This window comes from Teleopsis dalmanni, chromosome 2 (genome assembly GCF_002237135.1).
Source record: "Teleopsis dalmanni isolate 2A chromosome 2, ASM223713v2, whole genome shotgun sequence".
NCBI lineage: Eukaryota > Metazoa > Arthropoda > Insecta > Diptera > Diopsidae > Teleopsis > Teleopsis dalmanni.
The window spans coordinates 30,815,973-30,824,498 of record NC_051847.1 but is presented as its reverse complement, the minus strand read 5'-3'; positions in this window follow the sequence as shown (position 1 = coordinate 30,824,498).

Sequence of the window (8,526 nt, the reverse complement as noted above, 5' to 3'; positions counted from 1 at the left end):
GTTTAAGAAGATGAATAGAGCAGCTCATTTAAAAACTATTTTTAAAAATGAATTCGAAGTTAATATGAAAACATCCAATTGAAAAGAAACTATTATATCTGGACTAAAATGACTAGGAATATTTTAGGAGATGGAACTTTATAGCTACTTTGCACAAGCCACTGACTAGCTTTAAAGAAATATTTTAAAAAAGAAGCATTATTCTTCATAATAATATAAAGGATTGATTGATTGAGTCACAGAGGAATTGGGTCAACTAGACTATTGTGCACTGAAATAATTTTATTAACCTCGTGAAGTATAAAATTAAGATTATAAAGAAAGTGGATAAATTTTTTAATTATTAATAATTAATAATTAATTTTAGTTATTTTGTAGTCTGTTTCTGTTAGTTCACACCTTCCAATAACAATTATTGGCATCAACATTGAAAGTTAGATAGGTAAAATTAAAAAAAAAAAGCAAACTATCCTTAGCAATCCGTTTTGATTCTTAATTCTTCATAATTATAGATAGAAGGATAGCCGTATTATAACCAATTGGATGAATAGACTTAGAAATGTTGTGGCTTTATAAGTTTTAATTAAGGTTATTATTAAAAGAGCAGCGCCTTTAAATGATTAAAGTAAATGTCTGAGAGTTCCAAAACAAATAGATAAAGAGAATATTTCTCTATTTCTGACAATAATAAACAAATGCAACTTTTAAAATCTTAATGTTTTACTTAATTAGTCAGTATTGATAAAATATCTATCATATTATGCAATTCATATACCTAAAATACTAGTTCCCAATTGTATCCGACATTAAAGAAAAAGTAGTTTGACTTAATCTTATATCAGACCGAGGTGATATTAGAAGCACAGCTATATAACAACAACTACATTAATTAATTTGAGGTATCATTGCCTATATTATGATTATATCTTTTATAATTATGTTAGGCATATCATATAAAGGAGTTCAGATATGTTTTTTCTGACAGAAATGGTTGTAGTTGAGTATATCTTTCTTTGTTATCATAGTGTTATCATCGTATTGTTAGTTTTAGTTAATTGTTACATAATTTATAATAATATATTCTAAAATATTATCGTTTAAGTTGTTATTTAATAAAGTTGTTATTTGAAGTTAGTATATGTGGTGATAGATTAGCCATAATTTTGCGATGTGGTCAATTAGTCAAAATTTTACCACGACTAAATAAAGCAAGTATAAGAAAATATTTTATAGATACGAAAAACTAATGAAATAAATACATTTGTAGTTACTATGCTGAAGTATATATAATATAAAGCAGTTTTATTTTCATAACATATTTGATTAAAAAATAAAATATGACCATGAAGATCCGTCATTATATAAAGATTAAATGTTAATAATATAAGTGCAAAAAATGAAGCATATTTTCAGGTTTGTTTTGCTTTGAAATATAAACTAAAGTGAATAGAATCTGTTGAAGATACATGGAAATAATAGGCAATATCTTCGAATTACTTTAAATGTTTTGGATTTAAAGTCAAAACATTTATTTAAATATATTTTGTCTATATGATTATTATTTTGTTGTGGCATCTGTAGTATGTTTTAATGATCTATTGTGCCCATATTTTTATGTTATTCTATAATATCGATAATCAGTATCGATTGTATAGTAACTCTAGCAAAATCTTCTGCAACTCTCACTAATTTTTTCAATTTGTTTTTACTATTTTATTCTATTTGTTTATTAAGTTCCTTTTTCGATTTGAAACATTAACACATTCAGCTGCTTCAGTAAATCTAAACACTGCTTGTTTAAATTTAATCACAAAAAGGACAAAAAGATATATCGTTTTTGTTGTTATAATTAATCCTTGTCACTTCATCAACTCCACACATAAATTCGTGATTTATAAGGATAACAAAACCGACAACAAAATTGCTGATAACATTATCCAACATGGCCTGCTTAATGTAGGCAATAAGTGTTATTGAAGTGCACATCCTTGGATTTCTCATCTAAGTTAGCATGAATCATCAAATCAGCACTGTAAGAATTATGTGAGCTATACATACATATGTATAAATATATTTGTATATAAACAGGATATAATATATTTAGTATATTGTTTGAAATTTTATTGCTGTAACCCAATCAATCAGTCTTAATACTCATTATCCATTCAATATTTTAATTCTACGAACTCTTTTGACGACGTTTCGTTTCATTGTCATTTCTCAACTTCCGTCTGGTGCATCCTTTTTCCTGTGCTGCGCTGAGGTTAACAAAAAGGAATTCACTATAAAATATTGTATTATTAAGGATACACTTTTATGCAGTACTCTCACATGTACTTATACTACTTTATGTACAACCATAATCTTTTTTTTTGGCAATTTGCCACCCACATAATGAATACAAGAAAAAACCTGGACAAAGGATCTGGAGTTCAATAAAATTCGAAGCGATTTGTGTAGCTGAATATATATATTGATTTGTATGTGTTATCTGGTTTATTGGCTTTTGTATTAATTTGTCTCTGCGACTGACACATATTCATCAGCGTTTAGTCAATATTCCGTAGTCTTCTTTCATCGCCAGTCGGGCGCTGTAATGAGGGCGTATCGAATTGCAGGATTTGCCGTTGTGTTCTCGTTTATTTTTGTTTTGGGTGAAACGTTTTGCGGAAGTCTGCACATGCTACGCCGTTACATATGCGCATATTTTTCGAGTATCTTTTATCTTTGCACACTTTTGTGTGTGAGTATCTACGAGCGTGTATCTTAAATGCCTTTTCGCATTGTTGGCCTTAATCGCTTTAAATTGTGTCAATTGTGATTTGAGTTTCGTATGAGTTTTTATTGCCCTTTGTTGGTGTAAGGGGATTACATACCTTACAACTGTTCCTTCTGCTCATCGGCAGTTGTTCCCTATTATTGTTATCGATTATCGTTTGTATTGAGTGAAGTGGGTGTTGACATTTTTATTGCTTTCGATTTTTGGTAGACAGCGCTGCAATTTGGTATTGTGCGTGTCCTGCCTGCGGTGACTTATGCGGGTGTTATGGGATTACGCTTTTCAAAATCAATTTTTATTTAAACAATTTAATTTGACATATTAATTGGTAATCCTATGTTGCGCTGTTTTATTTCTTCATGAAAACATTAGAGCTTGTTAAAGGTATTGTGGAAGAAAGCAGTATATTAAGCTAAAAAATGTATTATATTTTAGATAAACGAAGTTGTGGTGCGCCAATTCAACTATAGTAGGGTGTTCCTTTTAAGTAGAACGAAACTGAGGTTGTTGGCAGGTTGACTGATAGGTCATCGTGGCCTGCATTATCTTCTTAATAAGAATGAGTTGAGATGAGATTTCTAGTCACACTATTCTAAAACTATTTTTGTCTTGTTTTTAAGAAAACTATCTAATAAAACAGAATCGTCTTTGCTTAGACGCAGATGGGATATCTAGTCAAACCATTCTAAAACTATTGTTATCTTGTTTTTAAGAAAACTTTCATTGAATTATGCAAAAAACAATAACACTTTTTAGTGAGAATGTCAATTGGCAATTGTATGAGCTAGTGAGTTCAACCCCTTCCTGATTTACGTCATTTAAAATTGTGCCACATTGACTTTGCGGAAAAATTGCATTTGATAATATTAAAGCATTTTGTATACTAAGAAATCATCCGTAATAGCTTGTACTGACAATCTGTAAGACAGCCCAGACTAAGATCTGAAACATTCTTATAGAATGCTTTTACATAGTGCAGATAAGTTATACATTATATGTGTTGAATAAAATAATACATATTTCCTATATATTTAACTACCTCTTGTAGCGCTACCCTTTGTACCCTTTGTTAGTAGCGTATTTAACATCTCCAGGGGTAGTCTGTATGGCGTTTTTCTAAGAAAAATTCTATCATAAAATTGATAACATGGTTAAGCAAATGATGTAAAAAATGTAACAATTGTCAAAATGAAAACCCGGAACGATAATGTAAACGCTAAATCAACTTTAACAAAGTTCGCTGCCTAAAGTTCGTAATGTATAAACATAGTATAAACCCTACTTAACTCCATTTTATGTATGAATGGTATTGACACTTCAGAAAAGATATAGCTTATTTTTTGCTTTTGTTTTATTAATTATTCATTTAAAGTGTTAAATTTAGAAGAAATGTCATTAACATTTTTTCTTAATTGCTTTGAGAAATTCCATGCAATTTAAAAAATATTCTAAATATTTGCTATAAATGAAATTATTTGAGGTTGAAAGACAAATGACATAAAATATTAATTAAAAATGTTTTATTAAAAAAATTTTCAATAATTTAATGTAAATGAATGATATTGCCAACTTAGCAACATTTTTGCATAAATATATGAAAAATCTTATAAAAATCCCGCTTACCCTGTATTCAATAACGAACAGAAAAAAAATTCCAAATAATTTCATAAAACAGTTTAAAACATTTTATTTCAAATAAAATGAATAGAAATTACTAAAAATTAGTAAAAATTACTAAAAATGATTAAAAAATTAATTATTGAAAAAAAATTTTTGTAAATAAATTAAAAAAATTAATAAAATTAATATCTTTCGTATATGCAAACGTCGAACGTTGTCATAAAACATTGCTGGATCAGTGGTGATGTCTTACTCTGGTAATAATTTTAAGTTGCCATTATTTGTGGCGTTATACAGATTTCTTAATTATCGATGACAGCAACAACAATCAACAACAATCAACAATATCAACAACATTAGCAACAACAAATTAAATTGTTAATAAAACAAAACATGCATGGGTTGGGCAGCGGTTGCCTGCCATTAAAAGGCATTAAGCATTTGAAATAGTGAGGCTGGCAAGACCATAAGACCGCATAATTAGCCAAGTGGCTGAGTCGTTGATTATACGTTTTGAAAATGAGCGGACCACCCACGACGTGCGGTTGGACGTATCTACGGTTACGTTAGCTTTTATGGAGAATAAAAAATTTGTTAGTTTTATGAGGATTTAAATGATGTCTGAGATTAAAATGTAATTATTTTCAATATGTTGGAGTGCATTGGGAAGTAAATCATACACGTTAAGTCAATAACAGGGTCAAGAGGTTAATGTGTGAATTTATACAAAGAAAGAAAATTAAATTTACCTCCACTATAGCAGGTGCATGATAAAGATAGGAAAGTTTAAGTAATTGTTTATTATTAAATTTAATATTAATTATTATTTACTATTATATTGTATTTTCCAATATAATTTTCCTAACTCAAGTTCCACTATTAAGAGTTTATCTATCGTAGCAGCGTGTATCGACAGTTGTGTTCTATATTTGTTACGGAAATTTATGACTTGCAGAAAATTTAATTTAAACATAACGACACTTATCTTTTTGCAGCCACGTTAATTTTTATTAAAATTTAAGTATTTCATTACGTATTGCGCTAAAATAGTTGAGTGATTAATTGCCAAGGAATGAAATTGTATTTCTGTAATGGTTGTGTCCACATTTGAATAGCTATAGCAAAACATTTCACAATAACCAAATCTGCAAATCAGTTGGTAACAATAAAAATAAAACAACAACTAGAAATCGCTTATTTGCTATCAAAATTATAATGAAAAAAAAAATATAAAACACAAAAAACAACAAAAAAATAGCAAACATTTTTTAAAATTTGTTGATAGTAAATCGTGACGTTTTCAAAAAATAATAGTAAAAAATATCGTAAAATTCCACATGCTTTCACTTGAGAATCGAAGCGAAACGTCATTCAGTGCCCCATTGACTTAGCGGGTAAAAGTATAAAGTTAGTAGGGAAAAATTAATTAAATTTCATATTAAAAGTAAGAATTTACTAAGGCAGATGTACTAAGGCCAGGTGTTTATCCACTGAGGTTTGATGTATTTATGAATATAACAAAATGAAATCGGTGATAATATATATTAAGAGTGTCATTTTCTACAAGTACTTTTTTATACTATCTATAGTTTTATAAACAGTGGGTTGTTTTCTGAAGAGGTTTAGCAGTATTTTAAGTCACTTATAATCTAATGATAATACCTTATGAGTATATCAAGTTTGTCAAAAGATTTATATCGAATAAAGACGAGAACATCTCAGAACATATGTTCAATACATATATACCTAATTTATAAAAAGATTTATATCGAATGAAGACGACATCCGCCAACATATGCTCAATACATACATTCCTAATCAGCATGATTAGTAGAATCCTTTCAGATATTTAAGTGGTCGAAAAACGTTGTTTGAATATTACAAAATCTTTAGTATTATTGTTATGTCGAGAGATTAAGCATTGCCACTTAGTGCTCCATTGTAACTCCTGCATGGATTTAAAGTATTTGTCCAAGTCCGATTTTCTCAGTAAATTTTAGCACTGAACCTTCTCTTTAGTATTAAAGCTTCTTTTTGGTTGATGGTTACGACAAAATTTTGAAAACGGGGACAATGAAAATCCATAAGTGCCTATCGCAAGAACATTGCATCGACGAAAAGTCAGTGCAACGTATAATACTTGTTTTGGATTGATGCTAGGCCCATAATTTTTTGCAAAATGTTGAAGATACAATAGAAATTGTCAATCCTGATCGTGGTAGCCATAGAATTATAAATTCTGCAGGCCGGAAGTCTAATATATGAAAGTAGAAATAAAGGAAAATATACTTTCTAAAGAGCAAAAGAGAGACAGAAATTTAATGCTATAGAAGCGGTTTAATCATTCAATTTTTTAAATCATTATTCAATCCCATTTTCCTTCATAGACATGAAGATCCAACAATAACTATACTGAAACTAAACTATGTTTCGTTAATCTTATAACTTAAGTTCAATAAATTGTAGTTATTAAACTTAACGAAAAAATCAGTTGTACTTATGGTTGGAAAAGAATACAAAAACTTATATATATCGACTTATATATATTTTCAGATTTATAGAAATGGAAAAATATTTCGTTGTTCTGTCATTGTAACTCCTTCCATCTTCCATCCAACCTTTCTGTCAATTTAGTTTGAGAATGAATTCTTATATGTATCTCATTAGAAAACAATTTAAACCCTACTAAGTGGTATGAAGACGTCACTATCTTCTTTAAAATTTATACATATTCCGCATATATTAAACGCATTACTTATTTTAATATTTGCTTATCGAAGTTTTGATAATTGATAAAATCCGAAACTGAGTAAATATTGATCAAAATCGGATTAACAAAATAAAAAACAAAAAAAAAATTTTTTTAATATATTCTAATTTATATATATTTATTTTTGTTTATTTTATATTTACCAATTCATCAAATGACGTCACGAATACACCGAAAATATGAATGCTAATCGCGTGTCATAAAAAATGTCATTGTCGAATGGCAAAAGTTGGGGACAAATTTTAAAAATATTTGGAAAACCGCTGATAGGTTCAAAGCACATGTGGACTTATCGTGCATAAGTCCACATGCATGATAAGTCCATGTTCTGTCTAAAAACAAATTAAAAAACAATAGTGGAAGAAACTTTTGAGGCGACGCCTGAGTAACTTACTCCGAGATAGAGAGAGAAATTTGGCGAATTGTGTTAAAGCCTTCTACATATATTCACTAAAAATAAAGTTCGGAAAGTTTAAATGCATTTAGTAAATATGTCTAGACTGATTTGGTGGCCGATTAATTTAAGTGGTAATATTTTTGGTAACTGGTTCGCTATCTAGACCACCAACTCATGACATTTTCAGTGTAAACAATCAATAAAATTAATTATACATGTTGATAACACAATTTAGTAACTTTCAAAATTTTCTTCCAATTACAATATTGTTACTATGTGTTCGTAAAAATAGCAGTTATGGAAAGTAATTTCAGCAATAAAAAAATAATAAATACATTTTTAAATACTTTATGTATATTCCTCAAAAATTGATTGACAGCGAACAATTTTACTCATCGATCCATAATGAGTTTTTGGCCTAAAATCAGAATTTAATTCGTAACTATCGCTATATTCATTTGATTTAATACAATGAAAATCTTAAAGTTGTAGGAGAATCTACTTAGGCGGTAAAAAAAACATAAAATGCATAATTGTGCTCATCAATCTATTATTCTTACTGACTTTTGGGCATGAAATCAGATTATAGTTATCAACTATTATCAATTCATAAATTTAAATGATTCAATTCAAAAAGTCATGAAAGTTCCACAGTACCTCAGTGACGGATTGTTCTTACTGACGAGTATATTTTTTAATAAATGACCTCACTACTAATATTTGTTTTTGTTAAATCTGATTTACTATATATTTTCCTTTACAATATATAAGCTAAAGTAGGTTTAAAATAAATTTGAATCACTACTCGTTCTTCCAAGAAGAGGTTGTAATTGATCCACCCAACGTGTCGGCGACCATTCTCATTGTCTGTTTTCACTCACTTTTCCCTCTAAAATTAGTTGCTCTAGAGTTCTCGTTAGCCTTGTTACGTGATCAAAATAGGTTAAATATGAGTTGGAA